The sequence below is a fragment of the Phalangium opilio genome, unplaced genomic scaffold (assembly GCF_054372755.1).
Source record: "Phalangium opilio isolate 3A_F unplaced genomic scaffold, DU_Popi_V2 ptg000003l_1, whole genome shotgun sequence".
Lineage (NCBI taxonomy): Eukaryota > Metazoa > Arthropoda > Arachnida > Opiliones > Phalangiidae > Phalangium > Phalangium opilio.
Genome location: NW_028324145.1, coordinates 2922549 through 2944929, shown reverse-complemented (window position 1 = coordinate 2944929; position 22381 = coordinate 2922549). Strand labels below are relative to the sequence as shown.

At 31.3% G+C, this 22381-nt stretch overlaps 1 protein-coding gene and 1 long non-coding RNA gene across 9 annotated transcripts in view; one reads left to right on the top strand and one right to left on the bottom strand.

The window, feature by feature from the left end:
* grh (grainy head) overlaps positions 1–22381 on the bottom strand; it is a 280993-nt gene that overhangs the window by 33408 nt on the left and 225204 nt on the right. The window lies entirely within an intron of this gene.
* LOC149717115 (uncharacterized) lies at positions 5782–8857 on the top strand. 3 transcript variants are annotated; one of them, XR_016365853.1, is made up of 5 exons: positions 5782–6260; positions 6354–6434; positions 6494–6602; positions 6691–7181; positions 7251–8857. It is a non-coding gene; the product is annotated as an uncharacterized LOC149717115 (long non-coding RNA). The 3 variants fall into 3 exon arrangements; XR_016365851.1 differs by having other exon boundaries at positions 6691–8857; XR_016365852.1 differs by having other exon boundaries at positions 6668–8857.

Sequence of the window (22381 nt, the reverse complement as noted above, 5' to 3'; positions counted from 1 at the left end):
GTTGGCCCTCTAGTGGCGGTTTCAGAATTTCCCCTCCAAAACGTGAGACGCTCGCGGTGGTAGACGACCGAACTAGATTCAAGCACCCGCGTCCGTGTTCCGCGGCAAGTTTAGGTTGAGGGGAAGGGGGTAGGAAATTTTTTTGGAACTCGACCAATTTTTTTCTCTCTAGTGTAGGCGCGATGGAAGCGGCATAAAATCCTCAAATCTGTTCACTAGTGCCAGGATCTACTACCAATGCTTGAGCTCTTTACTTCTAGCCTCATCTCACTTCTGACAATAGGCATGGTAGAATTTTATGAAAATTTAAATGGTTAAATGTGTTTGGTTTATTTTTATTTTATTTGGGAGGGGGGATTGTACTAATAACACTACCGTATAGAAGTTATTGGCCTCGAAAACGTAATATAACAAGAAACTTTCATTTAACGGAATTGAACTTCATCCAAGAGAAGTTAGGCCTAAAGTTGACTTGTATAGAGAGAAAATTAGGCATAACGAAACGATGCCAGTGTGCAAAATTGACACGGAAAAGCCGGAACGATTCGAGAGCCGTTTCATATTTTTCTTACAGCTTGTAGGATGCTGGGTAAGAACAGTCTTGTGTGAGAGACTTTGAAGTCATCAAAAATACATTACCGATAAACGAAGGTTTTCGCGCCCATCGCGCGTTCTTAATTTTGTAAAAAATCAGCCAGGAAAAAAGGAGTGTTTAAATAGAGATAAAAAATTGCGCGACTTAAGTGTTTTTTAACTAGAGGGTACGGGACGAAGTTAGTCTCACGCGAAAACCAAAACCAACTATCAAGAACTGAGCCATACGTACTGTACCAATTTCAGGGAGGGTTTTACCTATGGCACCATATATCTATTCCCAATTACAATTAGACCTTCCTATTTACAAAAGTTTTAGGCTTAACCAGAAATGGATCATATTACAGCTCGACTAGGGTATTGTTTTGGGCATGTGTCGATTCTAATAGGTCATTTCATATGTTATAAGTATAACAGTTCTTAAACTTCGTAATGCTAGAGACTAACAGCTCGAGCTAGTTCGAGAACGACAGGAGAATTGACTAATACACTGGGTTTTGCAGTCCATCTTCCTATTTAGTCTGTACTAAGCCTTTGACAGCGCCTCACCGGGCGTCGCTTTACGAGAATCTATGACCTACATCACTTCATGACAAGCTCTCAGTAACCAGTGACAAACTTAAGGAACATATCTTATGAACTCATGGTTTTATTGAACCAAGGGGTTTTCCCTAATTATCAAACAAACATAAGTCATACTAAATCTAAATTATAACGCGTTAACAAACTTAATTCAGACTAATCACGACACTGACGGCGGACTGGCAGCATCAACCAAAACTTCCTTAAGTTATCATCATAACTCAGTTAAGTAAACTTCTAAAAGTGAGCTTGGATGTCTTGCAAGAAGAATGCTCTGTTTACAAAAGCATAACCAGTGATCAGTACTTATTGGGAGCTGTATGATCCACATAACCCTATAGTTTAAGTTAGGTTATCTCTCTATCGGGATCTAAATATTTTCATAGATCTATCTTTGCTGTTCGAATTGAAGAAAATAAATATTTAAGTTTGACCCACTAATTTTTTACGGTGGTTTTTCATAAACATTGAAGCACCTTAACAACAAGAACGAGGAAGGAGTCTCGAAACGGTATTTGTAGATAGATGTATTATCATGAGAAGTACTATGTACAAAAAGATTAGGTCTAGAGTTCAAAAATATGAAGTCTTTTTTTATTTTTAGATGACTCTAGACTGCACGACCTTTATTTAGAAACGTTTCACCCCTTTGAATGAAAGGAAAGCCCCCGCTTGGCTTCGGGTCAACATGAGAACTGGGCGTAGTTTAATATTCTCATCAATGTACGCAATTTTCGTTTCGTACGAGCGAGAAAAGGGTCAAACTCAAACAAGAGGCTATCCCGCGAATAAGAAAAATATTTTTGATTTTCTTCAATTCGAGCACGAATGTTATTTCTGACATAGGCGCCTAGAGCGCCACTTTAAAGAGTACTAGCTGGCATTTTTAATATTATATATATTTTTTCCTGATAGAATTTGAAAGAATCGCTTCAATTCTCTCAAGAATATTGAATGAAATACAAAAAAAAACACAGCTTTTAATATGACAATATTTTCTGATATCGCGTCGGTAATTCCTGTATTTCTTTGAACAATACCAATTTTCAGTAACATACCCTAAAGAAACTTAAGTAACTTTAACTTAAATCTAATTATTTTGTTAATAAATCGGAAAATGAACTGACTAAGTTCAAATAATCTGATTCTCCGACTTTATTGTGTTAACTACAGTTTTCTTCGGGATATTAGAAAATCGCCTTCTTTTACAACTTAAGTACTAATGTACTGATTATAAAGTGGTACTGAGAGGGGAGGAGCTACGGGGACATGACGTCAATATGGGCAGTCTAAATTCTATGGCCCGAGCTGACAACTTCCAATATGGTGGCCAAAACAGAGGTAAGGGATAGGAGGGTGTGACGTCACGAGAAAGTTCGTATTTTAGCTTCCAATTCCTTTTTCTAAGATATCTGAAAATGCACTACTATTTTCTCAAAGTACGTACACTTTCCCTGACTTTATTTTGGTATCTTTATCATAAGTTGATAACAATAAGTAAGTAATGGCAAAGATTACGAAACCGGAACGTTTCAGAAAGCTACCATTCGTGGGATGATTAAATACACTCGCATTTACTAATATTAAAGTTTTGGAGGAATGCGTTTTAAAAACTTTGTTACTAAAGATATCCACAGGGGGCAGCACGATCGGAGGCGCTTTTCCGCGGTTTTTCATTCATAATGCGCGCGGTCCTACAAATGACGTCGGCGGGAAATTTGTTTCTCAGCGGCGCGTCCATCTCTCTCATACGCCCACACGCGAATACTTTACTATAGACAGACAATGACGAAACTGCACTGTACTTACAAATCATAAGGGTCTCTTCATCAGTGTTTTTAACCTCACTATTGAACCTTAATCATTTTTACAAATTTTTTCTTGTTAAATATTTTTCTTTCGGGGTTTAAGTAGAGAAAATTCGAGGAGCAGACAACTTGCGCGATTAAAAAGTCTTTATTATTATCAGAAGGGAATAATAGAAGAATTATGACACTCCGTATCCTCTTAATACTTTAGTTACGTAACATGATTCATCCCAGGCTCACCCCATTTTGTTTGCTTTCCTGCCTATCAAACTTCAGATGGGTGAATTCTATAACTGTTAGGTACTAAATCCTCAGCAATCAACCCACAAACCTTGATTGTCTTGACGTGGGACCAAAAATCCACAAGCACGCCTTGGCAAAGAGTTAAATTATGAGGGCACTATTTATCGCGTATGCGATAGAGAGCTGCAAAATGAAAATATTAACCTCCAACTCCTTCCAACTCCAAGGCAATACACAACAATGACTCCAATTCCTCCCAATGCCATAATCAAAAGTTTCAACTCCGCAGAACTTCACCAAGCGAAATGTAAAACTCCTCCCAACTCCTTCCATAAAAATTAAAATTTATTAAACTCCTCCCAACTCCTTCCATGAAAAATAAAATTTCTTAAACTCCTTCCAATTCCTTCCATGAAAATTAAAATTTCTTAAACTCCTCCCAACTCCTTCCATGAAAAATAAAATTTCTTAAACTCCTTCCAATTCCTTCCATGAAAAATAAAATTTCTTAAACTCCTTCCAATTCCTTCCATGAAAAATAAAATTTCTTAAACTCCTCCCAACTCCTTCCCTGAAAATTAAAATTTCTTAAACTCCTTCTAACTTCGTCCATTAAAACCTTTCTAGTTTCTAGTCTTTGGAAGATTTCTTTACTCTTTAGAATTGGAAAAATAGAAAGTTCAAGTAAAACGTGTAGCTCATTAGTTTTCTTTCAAATTTGACCTGAGATTGATATCACGAGTGCTTATAAATTATCATTTTCAAATAAGAAATAATATTTACTCATAAAATTCTTCTAGACATTAAAACTTAAGATTTGGGGGGAAAAGGCGCTACGCGTTGTCGTTGGGTCAAATTTTACGCTTAGTTTCTTAAATTAGCTATCTAATTAAAATCGGACTGATTCGCTTCGCAACTGCTACTTTGAAGGATAAGGCCACGAACTTCACGAATCAAGAAATACTAACACTAGAGTCCATTCTGTTATTAGTTGTGCCTGGCAATATGCCTACTGCCTTACTTTAATATGCCTCAAAGCTAGAAAGGAGACTTTTTTCAATGGGATTAAGAGAAAAGGAAAGCGCCCGCGGCCCCATTGTGTGAGAGACATGTTAAAACCACCGCGTTTGTGGTACACTTCTCTCGAAGAAAAGAATTATATACTTCTGTTATTATTAATTCTATCATTGTAGATTTTAGTCGCGACAATTCCATTAAAATTCCTCCATTCCAAAAAAAACGCAAATTTTTCTTGGCGTTTTAAAATAATTTTCCATTTGAACTAAAATCCATAACTAATTGTGATTTAATATAAAATGAAGAATTTACGATGCGCCTAGTAAAAAGTAGCGTGACTTCCTTATTTACGCTAAGCCTAAAATATAACCAACGGATTAAAAGACATAATCCTGAAAAATAACCGTCAGGAACTATTTTTGTAAAGAGAGACTTTAGCAAACACACACAAACAGGTCCCTTTTTTACGATCGTCAATTTAAGAATTCGTGCGTGTGACCGAGTGTTTTATTCTAAACCAAATTCCTTTTAAGTTTTTGTCTCATCCAAATATCTCATTTTAAAGAAGAAAAAAGAAGTGACATATTTGTTTGACATTTTTTCTAAAAATAAACGTAAACTTGCCACCCACAAAAGGTTATCCAATCCGGAAAAAATATATCCTATTCAAATGAGCAATGAATTATGGGTAGTTTGTTCAATAGATTGGCAGGACATGAACATAAACCCTCCAGGCACGAAACCAACACGACAAGAAAATATTATAATTCACCAATAAATCATCCCTATATGAATTTTTAAACTAATGCCATCTTTATTTGAAAAATAGTTGGGAATATACATAAATTTCAGACTATGAGGATTGATACCATTTACAACAGGGGACCAGGCTTCTAGGAGGATAAAGTGAAGTACCAAGTAGCCTCGCCTCCTGATGTACATGGTATCAATCATCCTAGTCGTAGACTAATTAAAATATTAAGCATCTCTACACCGTAACTTTGACAATCTTAACCATTCCTTTTCAGTTTTAACTTGAGGATCCCAAGAAGTGGTAAATAAACTCTATTCAGTTTAAAACAGCTTCTGATTTACATATTTTAACTAAAACTACAAAGGTTCTGGCAAACTTCCTTGCGCAAAAATGTACAATAAGTTCTTATCTAACCAACCGTTAATCCTGCCAATTGAATAGAAAAGAACGATTCCAAGCTTGGTAATGAAGGCAATGTTTTATCGACATTTCACCCAACAATTTCTGATCTGCCAATTCAAACTTAAACCACAATGGTTTTGGCAAACTTTCTAGCACGAAAATATACAATTATCCTCTAATATATCTCCGTAATTTAACGATAAACATTGCCAATTAATATAATAGACCTATTCCACGTTTAGTAACGATGCAGTTCTTTTTTGTATTTCAATCAACCAAATTTTAAGTTAACATCTTCTGACCGTAATATTATTTTTAAATATATCTCAATATACAAAATGTGACTTTTTTTCGTACACGTTCATGTAGTTTTGAACTCGTATTCTACAGGGCCGGTAGGCCCTTGTAGATATGACTTGATACTCTTTTGTAACGTTAAAGCAAAATTCACATGCTTTTACCAATTTTCCTATGGAGATTAACATGGGGTTTTTCGTGATATTTAGCCACCTCTCACTGAAAAACTAGAGCGAAGTTACTTTTCGAAATACTCTTAATTTAACAATTATGTATTCAAGGTGTGCTATCGGCTAGTTTAATTTAAATCAATTAACTCTAAGTATGTTAATTTTAGTTAATTCTGAAAGTACGTCAAAAATTACTTTTGGGTCAGACTGTCTAGCAGTAGACGCTGACAAATTACTTTACTATCTCATCCGAGCTTGAGCACCTTTATATGTATTTTCTAATTAACTGTAGCACCCTTAATAAGAAATAAGTCGTTAGCAGGTCGAATTTTCGTCTAGAAAAGTAATTCAGATAAATAATTACAGTTAACAGAGGTTTTTATATCATTTAAAGTAAGTTTTTGAACGTTCTTTACGGCCAAGGCTTAAGTTGTATTTTAGTTTGTCTATGTAATATAGTATTTATATAGTCTTTCCCCTTTCAAGATAAAAAAAAAGCTCATTTCCAGCTCTGTATTCCAAAAATACGCAGTCTGCTTCGTTTCCTGCTACAAACAAATATATGAGGTACTATACACAGGGTTTCATTATTTGTTAATCTCACTAAAATGCTACTAATTGTGAAGGTGTGTGATATATTTCCTTAAACTAAACCAATGTAGAGGAATTTCCATGTTTACATCAGCACAGATTCTCTCAACGTAACCACGTTGGTAACGGAGGGTTACGTATGAGGTATACTGGGTTTCATTATTTGTTAATGGTTTAGAAATCAACGGTAGTGTTTTCACCCTGTGAAGAATTCAACTTCAAAATATTACAGGAAAGATCACAAAATGTTCAATGTGTTTTCCCTACGGCAGTTAAAAGAGTGGTGTATAGGTTAGCGCAGTTCATTCAACATTCTCATTTGAGGACAGGTATACGGGGTTTCATTATTTGTTAATCTCACTAAAATGCTACTAATTGTGAAGGTGTGTGATATAATTCCTTAAAACTAAACCAATGTAGAGGACCAGATTATTAATTAAAACAACTTTGGTCCTATTGAATCAGTCATACTGTGATGTTACGTTATCATTTTATAAACTATTTGTTACCAACAGTGGATTGTTCAATTCATAAGTAACAGTGGTGCTGGTTAATCCAGAAGGACAGTGTCGTTATACAATTTAATTAGTCAAATAATTTTTATGTTTACATCACAGATTCTCTCAACGTAACCACGTTAGAAACGGAGGGTTACGTTGTTTGCTATTTCCACAGTCCACGTTGCCGTTTGTTTATTGGTTTAAATTGCTATGAATTGTATAGGTATTTGATTTAATTACTGGTATTCAAGCTAAACTATAGAATAACATCATTCATTAACATATTGTATAGATAATCTTTATGTTACCACAAACCTAGCACAGGATATGATAAAAATTGAACGCAATGTGTTGGAAATAATAAAAAAACTCCTCTAAACATTAGAGTTAAGGTGAATTATTTATTAAAAGTCATTTTATAAGCTTAATGAGCACTGACGACAAGTTAATTTCAACGTAATTAAGTGTAATTAACGTGAAATTAAACCCCGAATGTACATTTTTTTTGGATGAAAACTCAGATAACTCTTAAATGATGTCCTTGATTAAGATTGTATCTTACCAAGCCGTTGGTAAAGCCCATGTTTTCTCTTTCACACTTAAGCTAATTTAAATTATCTCCAAAGTACCTTAATAGGCGCGAAATTCAAAAGTTTAGGGTAAAATAAGAATCGAAAACTCCACTAAAAATTGCAATTAAGGTGAAGTATACATTTAAACTCATTTTATAGCCTAAATGTACACTGCCAAAACACAATCCTACGTTAATTTTAACTCAATTAAATATAATTAACGTGAAATTAAACCAAAATATACATTTTTGGATAAAAGCTCAAATAACTTTTAAATAAACTGTGTAAACTACCCAAAAGTTTAGGGTACCATAATGATGAATATATGGCAAAAATATTAAACTGCACTAAACATTGCAATTAGGGTAAAAAATTCAAATAAATTTTAAGCTTAATCCACTCTCACGAACCACGCTCAAATTAAGATTAAAACATCACAAGTTTTTCGTACAGCCACAGTAGTTTCCTGTTTCACTTTCAAATTAATCTAAATGATCATTAAAATACATCAAAAGCGCATACATTAAAATTTTTAGGGTAATTGCAATTTAAAGTGTTAGAGTCACCAAAAATCGCTATTTTTAAAACTGAAAGGTTTTATTCCCATATGAAAGATCAAATCTTTCTGATTCAGAATATCTATTTACATAATGCATTATAATTTTTCTAATATTATTAAAACCCCGGCTTTCGGAGTCGCAGAATTTTATCAAACTATTTTGACAGTTAAATTTCGCGGTACTCCATATACCCCTGGTGACGTCACGATTCGAGCGCGCGTGAGCACACGGCACGCGCGACTCCGCAAGTCCTATTTTTTTATTGATAGGTGGTGATCGTATTTGACGCGCGCGCGATGTTTAAAAATTAGGCTTAGCTCTCGTAATGAAATCTGTCTCGCGCTGGTCAACCTCTTATGACGTCACCAGGGGTATATTTATAATTTATTCCGTCTTAATGAGGTATGTGAAATATCAATTTTCTTTTTCATATTACAAAATGAATAAATTTCTTTAAGACTTTTTACTTTGGATCTACTGTTATTATAACCCAATTGATGTTTTAAAACGAAAATTAGCCACTTTTCAAAAAACGTGGCACTAACACTTTAAGTTAAAATTTTATTGAAACTTTTATTATAAACTAAATCCACACAAGATAAACAAGATAAGCCGTTAAATTAAACTCAATCAAGTATAATTAATGTGAAAGATTCGTGTTTTGGGTAAATTCATGGATACCTTATAATTAAACTAAGAAATCTTTCACCCAGCCTCCATTTTCCTGTTTAATTCTTACGATTAATTAAATTGTCATTTAAAAACAAGCTCAATTTATAAGCTAAATCAATACTGCCAAACCACAATCCTTCATTAATTTCAACTCAATTAAGTATAATTAGGGTGAATTTAAACATAATATATACATATTTTGGATAAAAACTCGAATAACTTTAGATTAAACTTAATCAAGATTAATCTTTAAATTAAAATTAATCAGGATATACCTTTAATTTAAACTTAATCAAGATGAACCTTTATATTAAACTTAATCAAGATATACCTTTAAATTAAAATTAATCAAGATATACCTTTAAATTAAAATTAATCAAGATATACCGTTAAATTAAAATTAATCAGGATAAACCTTTAAATTAAACTTAATCAAGATATACCTTTAAATTAAACTTAATCAAGATATACCTTTAAATTAAACTTAATCAAGATATACCTTTAAATTGAACTTAATCAAGATATACCTTTTAAATTGAACTTAATCAAGATATACCTTTTAAATTAAACTTAATCAAGATATACCTTTAAATTAAACTTAATCAAGATATACCTTTAAATTAAAATTAATCAAGATATACCTTTAAATTGAACTTAATCAAGATATACCTTTTAAATTAAACTTAATCAAGATATACCTTTTAAATTAAACTTAATCAAGATATACCTTTAAATTAAAATTAATCAAGATATACCTTTAAATTAAACTTAATCAAGATATACCTTTTAAATTAAACTTAATCAAGATATACCTTTAAATTAAACTTAATCAAGATATACCTTTAAATTAAAATTAATCAAGATATACCTTTAAATTGAACTTAATCAAGATATACCTTTAAATTAAACTTAATCAAGATATACCTTTAAATTGAACTTAATCAAGATATACCTTTTAAATTAAACTTAATCAAGATATACCTTTAAATTGAACTTAATCAAGATATACCTTTTAAATTAAACTTAATCAAGATATACCTTTAAATTAAACTTAATCAAGATATACCTTTTAAATTAAACTTAATCAAGATATACCTTTAAATTAAAATTAATCAAGATATACCTTTAAATTGAACTTAATCAAGATATACCTTTAAATTAAACTTAATCAAGATATACCTTTAAATTGAACTTAATCAAGATATACCTTTAAATTAAACTTAATCAAGATATACCTTTAAATTAAACTTAATCAAGATATACCTTTAAATTAAACTTAATCAAGATATACCTTTTAAATTAAACTTAATCAAGATATACCTTTAAATTAAACTTAATCAAGATATACCTTTTAAATTAAACTTAATCAAGATATACCTTTAAATTGAACTTAATCAAGATATACCTTTAAATTGAACTTAATCAAGATATACCTTTAAATTGAACTTAATCAAGATATACCTTTTAAATTAAACTTAATCAAGATATACCTTTAAATTGAACTTAATCAAGATATACCTTTAAATTGAACTTAATCAAGATATACCTTTAAATTGAACTTAATCAAGATATACCTTTAAATTAAAATTAATCAAGATATACCTTTAAATTAAAATTAATCAAGATATACCTTTAAATTAAAATTAATCAAGATATACCTTTAAATTAAAATTAATCAAGATATACCTTTAATTTAAACTTAATCAAGATATACCTTTAAATTAAACTTAATCAAGATATACCTTTAAATTGAACTTAATCAAGATATACCTTTTAAATTAAACTTAATCAAGATATACCTTTTAAATTAAACTTAATCAAGATATACCTTTAAATTAAACTTAATCAAGATATACCTTTAAATTGAACTTAATCAAGATATACCTTTAAATTGAACTTAATCAAGATATACCTTTAAATTAAAATTAATCAAGATATACCTTTAAATTAAAATTAATCAAGATATACCTTTTAAATTAAACTTAATCAAGATATACCTTTTAAATTAAACTTAATCAAGATATACCTTTAAATTAAACTTAATCAAGATATACCTTTAAATTGAACTTAATCAAGATATACCTTTAAATTGAACTTAATCAAGATATACCTTTTAAATTAAACTTAATCAAGATATACCTTTTAAATTAAACTTAATCAAGATATACCTTTAAATTAAACTTAATCAAGATATACCTTTAAATTGAACTTAATCAAGATATACCTTTAAATTGAACTTAATCAAGATATACCTTTAAATTAAAATTAATCAAGATATACCTTTAAATTAAAATTAATCAAGATATACCTTTTAAATTAAACTTAATCAAGATATACCTTTTAAATTAAACTTAATCAAGATATACCTTTCAATTAAACTTAATCAAGATATACCTTTAAATTGAACTTAATCAAGATATACCTTTTAAATTGAACTTAATCAAGATATACCTTTTAAATTAAACTTAATCAAGATATACCTTTTAAATTAAACTTAATCAAGATATACCTTTAAATTGAACTTAATCAAGATATACCTTTAAATTGAACTTAATCAAGATATACCTTTAAATTGAACTTAATCAAGATATACCTTTAAATTGAACTTAATCAAGATATACCTTTAAATTGAACTTAATCAAGATATACCTTTAAATTAAAATTAATCAAGATATACCTTTAAATTAAAATTAATCAAGATATACCTTTAAATTGAACTTAATCAAGATATACCTTTAAATTGAACTTAATCAAGATATACCTTTAAATTAAAATTAATCAAGATATACCTTTAAATTGAACTTAATCAAGATATACCTTTAAATTGAACTTAATCAAGATATACCTTTAAATTGAACTTAATCAAGATATACCTTTAAATTAAAATTAATCAAGATATACCTTTAAATTAAAATTAATCAAGATATACCTTTTAAATTAAACTTAATCAAGATATACCTTTTAAATTAAACTTAATCAAGATATACCTTTAAATTAAACTTAATCAAGATATACCTTTAAATTAAACTTAATCAAGATATACCTTTTAAATTAAAATTAATCAAGATATACCTTTAAATTAAAATTAATCAAGATATACCTTTAAATTGAACTTAATCAAGATATACCTTTAAATTAAAATTAATCAAGATATACCTTTAAATTGAACTTAATCAAGATATACCTTTAAATTGAACTTAATCAAGATATACCTTTAAATTGAACTTAATCAAGATATACCTTTAAATTAAAATTAATCAAGATATACCTTTAAATTAAAATTAATCAAGATATACCTTTAAATTAAACTTAATCAAGATATACCTTTTAAATTAAACTTAATCAAGATATACCTTTTAAATTAAACTTAATCAAGATATACCTTTAAATTAAACTTAATCAAGATATACCTTTAAATTAAAATTAATCAAGATATACCTTTAAATTAAAATTAATCAAGATATACCTTTAAATTGAACTTAATCAAGATATACCTTTAAATTGAACTTAATCAAGATATACCTTTAAATTGAACTTAATCAAGATATACCTTTAAATTGAACTTAATCAAGATATACCTTTAAATTGAACTTAATCAAGATATACCTTTAAATTGAACTTAATCAAGATATACCTTTAAATTAAAATTAATCAAGATATACCTTTAAATTGAACTTAATCAAGATATACCTTTAAATTGAACTTAATCAAGATATACCTTTAAATTGAACTTAATCAAGATATACCTTTAAATTGAACTTAATCAAGATATACCTTTAAATTGAACTTAATCAAGATATACCTTTAAATTGAACTTAATCAAGATATACCTTTAAATTAAACAATCAAGATATACCTTTAAATTAAACAATCAAGATATACCTTTAAATTAAACAATCAAGATATACCTTTAAATTAAACTTAATCGAGATAAACCTAAAAACTAAACTTAATCTAGGTAAACCTAAAAACTAAACTTAATCTAGGTAAACCTAAAAACTAAACTTAATCGAGGTAAACCTAAAAACTAAACTTAATCGAGATAAACCTAAAAACTAAACTTAATCGAGATAAACCTAAAAACAAAACTTAATCGAGATAGACCTTTAAACTAAATTTAATCGAGGTAAACCTTTAAACTTAAATAAAATTAAGGTGAAATTAACCCAAAACACCACTTTTTTGGTTAAATTCATGGATACCTTATTTAATTAAAATTAAAGGTATAGTCCCATTGGACCGAAACCGCTTTTTGGTTTTTTATGGAGAATATATTTAAATTTCCAGCCCAATGGCGGGTTTCTGCTCAATGGGAATTTATTTGAAAGAATTAGTTAATTAAATGTCTGTGAGGATTTCGAATCACCGCAGCAGCATGGTAAAATATCAGGCTTTTAATTCAGAGGCTCGGGTTCAAACCCAGAGAAGGAAATTGTAAGTTTGGTTAGGTTTGGTTAGGTTAGGTTAGGTCAGGTTCGGTTAGGTTAGGTGAGGTTATTATCCTATTAATTAGTTGCCACCTTTTCCTAAATATTCTCCTAATAGTTAGCTGCCACCTTTTCCAAAACATTCTCCTACTAATTAGCTGCCACCTTTTCCAAAATATTCTCCTAATAGTTAGCTGCCACCTTTTCCAAAACATTCTCCTACTAATTAGCTGCCACCTTTTCCAAAATATTCTCCTAATAGTTAGCTGCCACCTTTTCCTAAACATTCTCCTACTAATTAACTGCCACCTTTTCCAAAATATTCTCCTAATAGTTAGCTGCCACCTTTTCCAAAACAATGCAATTCTCTCCATTATCAATCACTCTCAAAATTAAATTTTGCATTTCAAACATCAATATATATATACAACGAAAACTGTAGGGTAAAAAAATTCCTTAAAAAAGGTGAAAACGTTTGCTTTTTAAATTTTAATATATATTTTCCCAAAACCGCACATTTGGGCTGTTTTCGGTTGAATGGGAAACGCGTTCGGTTGAATGGGAAACGCGTTCGGTCGAATGGGATTCGGTCGAATGGGACACAAGGAAATTAAAACTACACTTATCTTTCACCCAGTCTCAATTTTACTTTTTAATCTTTACAATTAAATGAGCACTCAAGTCCATATTTACACCCATTTCAAGTCCATATTTACACCCATTTCAAGTCCATATTTACCCCCATTTCAAATCCATATTTACCCCCATTTCAAATCCATATTTACCCCCATTTCAAGTCCATATTTACCCCCATTTCAAGTCCATATTTACCCCCATTTCAAGTCCATATTTACCCCCATTTCAAGTCCATATTTACCCCCATTTCAAGTCCATATTTACCCCCATTTCAAGTCCATATTTACCCCCATTTCAAGTCCATATTTAGCCCCCATTTCAAGTCCATATTTAGCCCCCATTTCAAGTCCATATTTAGCCCCCATTTCAAGTCCATATTTAGCCCCCATTTCAAGTCCATATTTAGCCCCCATTTCAAGTCCATATTTAGCCCCCATTTCAAGTCCATATTTAGCCCCATTTCAAGTCCATATTTACCCCCATTTCAAGTCCATATTTACCCATATTTCATGTCCCAAATTAAAACCCCTATTAATCTCATATCAAACCCCTGTTCACCCCATTTCAGGACCATACGCCTGATTTACAGGAATATTTATAGTCGTGTTCAGTGGGACTTCACTACCTTTCCTATTGTGTATGTACACGTTGAAGGCTTTCTTATTATATCAATCCTGAATGAACACGATTATAAGTTAATGCCGTTAAAATTATCCAAATGAACTCTTTTGGGCAACAACTAATGGAGTCAGATTGGTTTTAATAATGAGCATGTTTTACTTTTTAAAACATCACTTAAAAACCTTTCTGAGTTTTGTATGCACAATTTTTTAAAAATACATGCTTTCAATTATTGCTTATTGGAAAATATTTCATGGCATAAAAATTTTATTTTTATTTTACAAACCGAGATTAATATTAGGTCATTACTAAACAACGCGGGCCTTTTCCAAAAAATCGTTTATTTTTCAAGGTCCTTCAACTAATAACGTTGAAAATATTGCTTGTTTTATAGGTCGGGTTAGGTAAGGCATATGTTAGTTAGGTTACGTTTCATTGAGACACAAATTTCAAGCATTGTGCCTCTTATTTATCCTATAAATGCTGTAAATTTAATAAAAAAAAGTTCAATAATAACAAACGTTTTATCGTTGACAGCGTTTAAAAATAAAAATATTTGCTTTTAATAATATAGGCAGTATATTACGTTAGAAAATTATTTTTGGGAACTCATTCTATGTTCAAACTTCGTTTAAGTTCGTTACAGGGTTACCTAATTTGACTTAAAAATTACAATAAGCGAATCGCTTTATAACGGTGCATTTCTGCGATTTAAAAATATTTCATTCTTCTAAACTATAAATTTTCCTTAATGTTTTACAAAATAGATGGGATTATTGCTCATTTTACATAACCACTCAAGTTAATCAGATGTTAACGGGCGTAGATAGAATTATAAATTAAGCCAAGATGTTTGTCCCATTAGACCAAATCCAAAACCGCCAAATTGCGGTAGTTTTCAGCCGAATGGTAATTCGGTCGTAAGGCAGGCAAGCGGTTAATTACCATAGTACAATTAACTTGAAATGGGTCAATAGGGCCTTAAAACGGGGGAAATAGGGTCTTTAAATGGGTAAACAGGGACTTGAAATGGTGTATTAACGGGTTTGTTTTACACTATAAACGTGGTGCTAAATATGGAAAGAATAAATATTTAACAACTATTTCACAGTTTTTCACTTCACTTGGTTTAATAAAAGCGTACTTTTTCCCTACTTTTAACACCATTAAATTAATTAATATTAGAAGTTCAACAGATTGCCTAAAAAAGATGTTAAAAACCACTGTAAATGGTGCATAAATGCCTAATATTTCCTCAATACTTGCAAATAATATTAGAAAATGGCGTGAATTGATCATAAAAATGGGGTTGAAGTACACCCTAAATGATGTCTTTTTTTGCCACAGGAAAAAACAGCATAAATGGCGTTTGAATGCACCGTTATATTTTAGAGTGCAATGGTATGACGGTAAAGCAAACATAATTATTCAAAATTTAATTACATTAAGACTGAAGTGACAGATATTATAAGAAAACGTCTTGGTTTGGACCAAGGCCGAAAAAACAAACGATATGTTTGAGGTTTATCAATTGACTGAAGTTTCAGATATTGAAATTTTTTTCTAGTTATTTCTATCCACTCAATCCTTAATCACTATTTAATTCAATCAACTGATTTTACTGTTAATCGATCTAGTCCCTCTAAATTAATTGAAAAAATTACATATCTACGCTTTTTCAAGAACAATTACATTTTCCGAAAACATTTTATTATGAAATTAATTATTTTGAAGGGATTTCGTGTCGATGCACACTAACTTGTAAGCACCTTGACGGACAATGTTTTAATTGTTGCTGGCTTGACAAATTTTCAAGTTTGCACCAAAAGAAGTTTAAATCTGTTTTAAGTTGTTGATAAGACTGTCGTTTACAGTGAATGTCGTCTACTTAAGACAAAGCAACAAAGTTTATCCTGTGTGATAAAGGGTAAAGATCACATAAACAGAAATACTTCTCAGTACCACTACCAATGACTTGTTATATTCATTTCCCGCGGAAATAATATGGTTAAACACATCATTTATTACTAGTTATGCCAAGAAGGTCACATTTAACTTCGAAACCCCTTCCCTTCCTCTATTTTCCCAATATATGGCGTTTTATAATAACCAGTGGTTCCAGTGTATGGGTCATCTGAGCCGTCGCAACACACTCAGCCAATATATCGAAACCTTTTCACATTAGTAAACGGTACATGACACTCCGGACTAGCCCACCAACCTTATTAACCCAACAATATAAAACATTCGTGAATATGAATGATTATGGTTATGGCTTGACACTCGCTAGCGCCCGAACGACCGATCACTCAGTGTAATCGGTGTACATTTGTAAGTGAGTGGACCATTTTGGAAATTACATACAGAGAAACTAAAACACAGGTGTGATCCCGCCATTGGGGGGTTTTCTCTCATTCTCTCGCTCGCTTAGAAACACCGCTATAGGCAGTGCTAGTTGACTAGCCTCCTGCCCGTAGTGAACTTTGGCACCGTCTGGCGATGACCCTTGGTGCGAGGGAGAATACACCCCAATGGTGGCCTCGCCACTGTGTTTTCCGAAATGATCTTTACGCTTGCTAAAATGATTACGCGTAATACGAAACCGGTGTAAAAGTAGCGCCAACAATGTAGAAAGGGGTGGTGACGTTTCAAATGAAGACTGAGTTATGACCAAGAAATTCTAAAGTACGGAAATGGAAGTTCCAGTGCTACTTTACCTTCATAGAGGCGACAATAGAAATGTAGCATTTCGATATACGAAATTAAATGTATAAATTCGCGCAACACCCTGGTTTGGCATCTATTAAATATTTACATTTTCCATTCGAGTTATACCAAAGTTCGCTTGCTCTTTTTAGACATCCAGTAAAACATTTCAAATATTCAATACTGATCCCTCAACACGTACTCCCTTCAAAATAATTAATTTCATAATAAAATGTTTTCGGAAAATGTAATTGTTCTTGAAAAAGCGTAGATATGTAATTTTTTCAATTAATTTAGAGGGACTAGATCGATTAACAGTAAAATCAGTTGATTGAATTAAATAGTGATTAAGGATTGAGTGGATAGAAATAACTAGAAAAAAATTTCAATATCTGAAACTTCAGTCAATTGATAAACCTCAAACATATCGTTTGTTTTTTCGGCCTTGGTCCAAACCAAGACGTTTTCTTATAATAACCCCTTAAGTCTTTCCTAGCAATATTTAAAGGAATTAGGGACGGTTTAACCCGAGACATATTGTCATATTTCTCGGGTAATGGTTAAATACGTCGCTAAATCTTTATTTTTGTTTAGAATGTTTTCCCAAGTTTCGCGTTCGTCCCTAATGGTAAAAATGAATATTTAAGAAAAATTCGAAACGCTCAAGAAGTTCTTTAGAGGTGTTACGATTTCGCCCCTTTTTTTCTTATCACCTCCCGAAGTCGTTCAACGTTTGTACAAACACATTACGTCATTTTTTATTTATGTTTATTTATGTTAGTTCCCTAGTTTTGTTTTATTTTTTTCTTCTCATAACCACCCATCATATAGAGATGAAATGTGTTTACGAGGTGTCGGACGCGAGTGTTTCTAGAAAATTATGGGTAGATCACTCGGCTCAGTGGCTGTTTAAATTTAATATACATCTAGTCAATGCAAAACCCCAATTTACATTAACCTTTGTCAACGGTTTGCTCGAATAAATTTGAGTTCGGATTTTGTTTCCATTTTTATCCATTGCTTTTATCCATCTTAAGCGATTTCTTTGTATAATGTCCGACACCTCGCGTATTTTTTGAGCGTTAATAATTTGCATCTTTTTGACGCCTACCCGCTTGACACCACCCGAATTATCTAACTAATGTTTGCGGAGTCAAATTTCTTACACTCGCAGTTGAAACCCAATTATTCTTGTTCGACATTCGTCTCGCGTTACATAAGGAAATTGATAACTGATATCGAAAAATGACTAAGTAATGAACAAAATTTCAATATAGTGTCGATAGAGCTAAAATGTCGATTCCTAAACAATAAATGTTTTTTTTCCTTGCGACTTTTGGTTTTAAAATTTTAAAACGCGTCCATAGAACTCGCCAACTGTTAAAATTTTACTGTTCTTTGTCTTCTAATCTTAATATTTCAAGCCAAGTTTACACTTTCAAACCGTTTTCAAAGGTTGAAATGGTCCTATTTTGATGTTGAACATAGACATCTTTCATGAGAAAATGCAATAATTATTTTTCAAAAGGATTAGACCTTTTGAAAACGGTTCCAAAGTGTCCCGTGTAAACGCGGTTTTATTTCTTTTGATCTATTGGTTACGGAAATGAAGCCAGTCGCACACTATGTGTAATCAGGTGACAAAAATTCATCATGCTTCCTACACAATCGCCGAATTTTACAGCAATTCCGAAGTGGAGAGTGTAACAATAATTTTTACCTTAATTTTAAATCCTGAATTATGTCGCCCATAAACTACCTTATCCGTGAAGATGTACGATAGACATCCGCGAATCGAATTAATTGGCACACGGATCGTAGGTACATGTCCATTTCCTCTACCAGTAGGGACTTGGACACAAAAGTTACTAGATGATATAACTAACAACTAAAATACGACCATCTATAAATCTATCCATATACAAAGGGCAACAAAAAGTGACCCCATTATTTTTAAATTTAAATATAGTTTTTTATCTACGATTCATTTTTTTTTTGGGTAAGTTAGGGTCTTCGGAAATTGATTATTATGGTTTGAATTTAGTACCAATCGTCTCGAAGGAAAAAATACAGTTTTTTATACGGAGTTTAACACTAAGTATTACTCCGCCGTAAATTAAATGTAATAACTTTTTCGACTGACTCGAATCTATGCTTTTTTTTTTCACTTTTTAGTTTTTTTCGCTTTTCTGATCCGAATGACCTGTAAAATTCTATTGTATTCTTTACTAAAAAAAAGAATCAGGAAAGATTGAAATATCTGATCTTTTCAATAAAGCACCGACATAAAATCAGAGAGAACATTGCGAAAAGGAGTAGAATAAGTGTCTTGCAATAGACTACGGAGGAGACTGTGCATTCGGAGGTAGTTTCACTTCCTTCGCTATATTCTCTCTGATAGCTACAACATGCAGTTTTGCCATAAATGAGATAATTCTAAAGTTATTACGAAGATGAGTTATGACCCAAATAACTATAAATTGAATTAAGCTATTGTATAGAATAGTCTATTCTTATACACGCCTGGTCTTTTACTTAATAAATAAAATAGCGACCTAAATATATTAAATTAAAATCGATTAATATTGTTAAATTGTAATCTTTTAAGTGATGGGAAATGTGTTATGATTATTGTTATTCCGAGTAAATCTGAAAAAAATAACAATAATTCGAGGGGTAAATAACTCAAGTCTTAACTCGAAAACAGTTGCCCGGACGGTAAAATGTTATAGAACATTTTCGACTCAAAATCGTGCACCCAAAGAACATCACCCTTAATTTATTCCAAACCTATCAGAAACACCCTGTTAATTTTCATACCTCTTGTTCAAATTTACAATGGTTCAAAAGGTCAGATATCCAAATATTTATGAAGGTGCAGTACTAGGTTATTTCATAAATCAATTCAATTTAAAACTACTAGGCTACTACTCAAGTAGAATAAACAGATAAATTTTACAGGAAATCTGTCTAAAATCTTAAAGATTCATAATAAAAAACACGCAAAGGCTAGAGAATAACTTAAAAATATTGTGACATTTGAATGATAGATAAAAGTTCGTGACCTGCGTGGGATTTATTTTAAAGATAGTTCTGATAACATTTTATAGAATTACATACGTTTTATGTTTTTACCAGTTTTCTAACTTAAGATTTTGTTCTTAAATTTAATGGATTTATAATGGGCGAATAATTCCTTTTCCGTTCACGAATTTACAATCAGAATTACTAAATAAATTTATATCCAAAAATGTGTTAGAAAATTACAATTTTTCACTCTCAATTTTTTTTTTACTAATTTCAATCTATTGAATTAGGGTATACATTCTTCGACTCAATCAGTTAACTTTAACAATGAACATTTTTATAATAATAAATAATAAAAATACAAAAACCCAATTTCCTTTCATCGGAGCCCAAATAAAAAAATCGAGAGTAAAAAACGTTTCTTAATAATAATCACGAATTGAAAATTAAAAACTTATATAGGGTATGTCTGTCTAGATTCGTCTACGATAATAAGGCTTTAAATCAATTGCTAATAATACCCGGAAACGTCCCTCCGGAAGTGAACAAATGGTAGTTGAGCTAATCAAACGAATTATATAATTTTTTTAAAAATTGGCATTTTAAAAAATACAGTTTATAATAAATTAACATTTAAGGTAGCTTTTTGCCCTCACGTACGTGTACATATGTTTCGAAAGATGCAACGTTAAATTTTTATTTTGTATTTTCGAGGGAATGGAAATTTTGAATATGTTTTATTCTGTAAAACCGAGAGAAAATGGAAAATTTATTATGGGTAATTTATCAAAACGATATTTCGACGTTAAGGCACGAAAAAATTATAAACCTTTTTTACTCCTAAGTTTCTCGTGTTATTCCTAATACGAATGTGTTCCAACTACCATGAATATCGTTTTGAATAATAAAAGATCTCCAGGGGTATACTTTTAAAAAACAATTCTCATGAGCTGAGGACTTAGTTTATATTTATTTCCGCTGCAGTCATGGACTAAAGAATTCCCTGTTCTCTCTCTCTGAACTCCAACTTGTTGTTAAATATACTGATTCAAACTGAACACCAAAATTATCTGCGAACACCCATGGAACGCAATTTAACTACTTTCAGTTCAGAATTTGAAATTCAATTGAACCGAATTTAATGTACGGTTACTGTAATAGTTAGTAGAGGGCGCTGTCGGTTAACTGTAGCATTGGGGTTATCCACCATTCCACCTGAAAACAAGTCACAATCTTAGTGTGGATATCTCTTCGTAGATAAAGCTTTACTATTATTAAATGTTTAAACGAATATTCTTGAAAGAATTATACTTATTCTTGATGGTAGTCAGCGTAACATTTGTTAAGAAATCTTAATCTATAGTTAACGGCATGGGAGAGTTCATTTAGATTAAAAATCTTTGTGTTGGTTTACAAATTCCACTGAAACCGAATAGGGGTACAACCATTACTTTGGGTTTCTAGGAACCCTTCCCTTACTGATTCCCAACTTACAAGGAAGATATGTCTATGCGTGTAGCTGAGAACCCATCCCAACAACACGTACCGTACGTACCATGTTGATTTCTTATCTATGTTCGACTTCATCTAGAACAGTTCATTAAAATCCTCGTTTTTACAAGCAAGTAAATAACCATAAGTAGCTTCCAGAGATACACACATACAGAAAAAATATTTCACGTGACCCTCGTTCGTGTCTAAAAGATCATGGTAGGTCTTCTCTAACGTCATATAACGTATTAACAAAGTTTCTTAGCACAATGAACGATCTAAATGGTAGCTATCCTTATTTTTACATCCTCTCATGCAATGTAGAATTGTGGGCAGACAGAGCGAACTAGCTGTCTCAGCTTCAAGCAGACGAAAATATTCGAGAATTGCCAATTTGCCAGTAAATTGCTAGTATAGGCTTAATAGGGATGGAGTCTTCCAGAATGTATGCGCACAGGGTTTACTAATGACTGATTTCCCCGAGTTTTCCAGGTTTTTTTCCCATATATTTTCAGACAAATGTGACGTCAATGTGCTCTGAAGCAGACGATAATTTACGTTTCAGCAACTTAACTTACAAGCGCTAGACATAAGCTAGGTAATGCTCTGACAACGCGGGAGCCTATGGGTATATTTTATTTGTTCCCAGAGTTTTCAGCTTGTATGATCCCTTTAATTACCCATGCAAATATGAGAATTGGTCGATTTAGT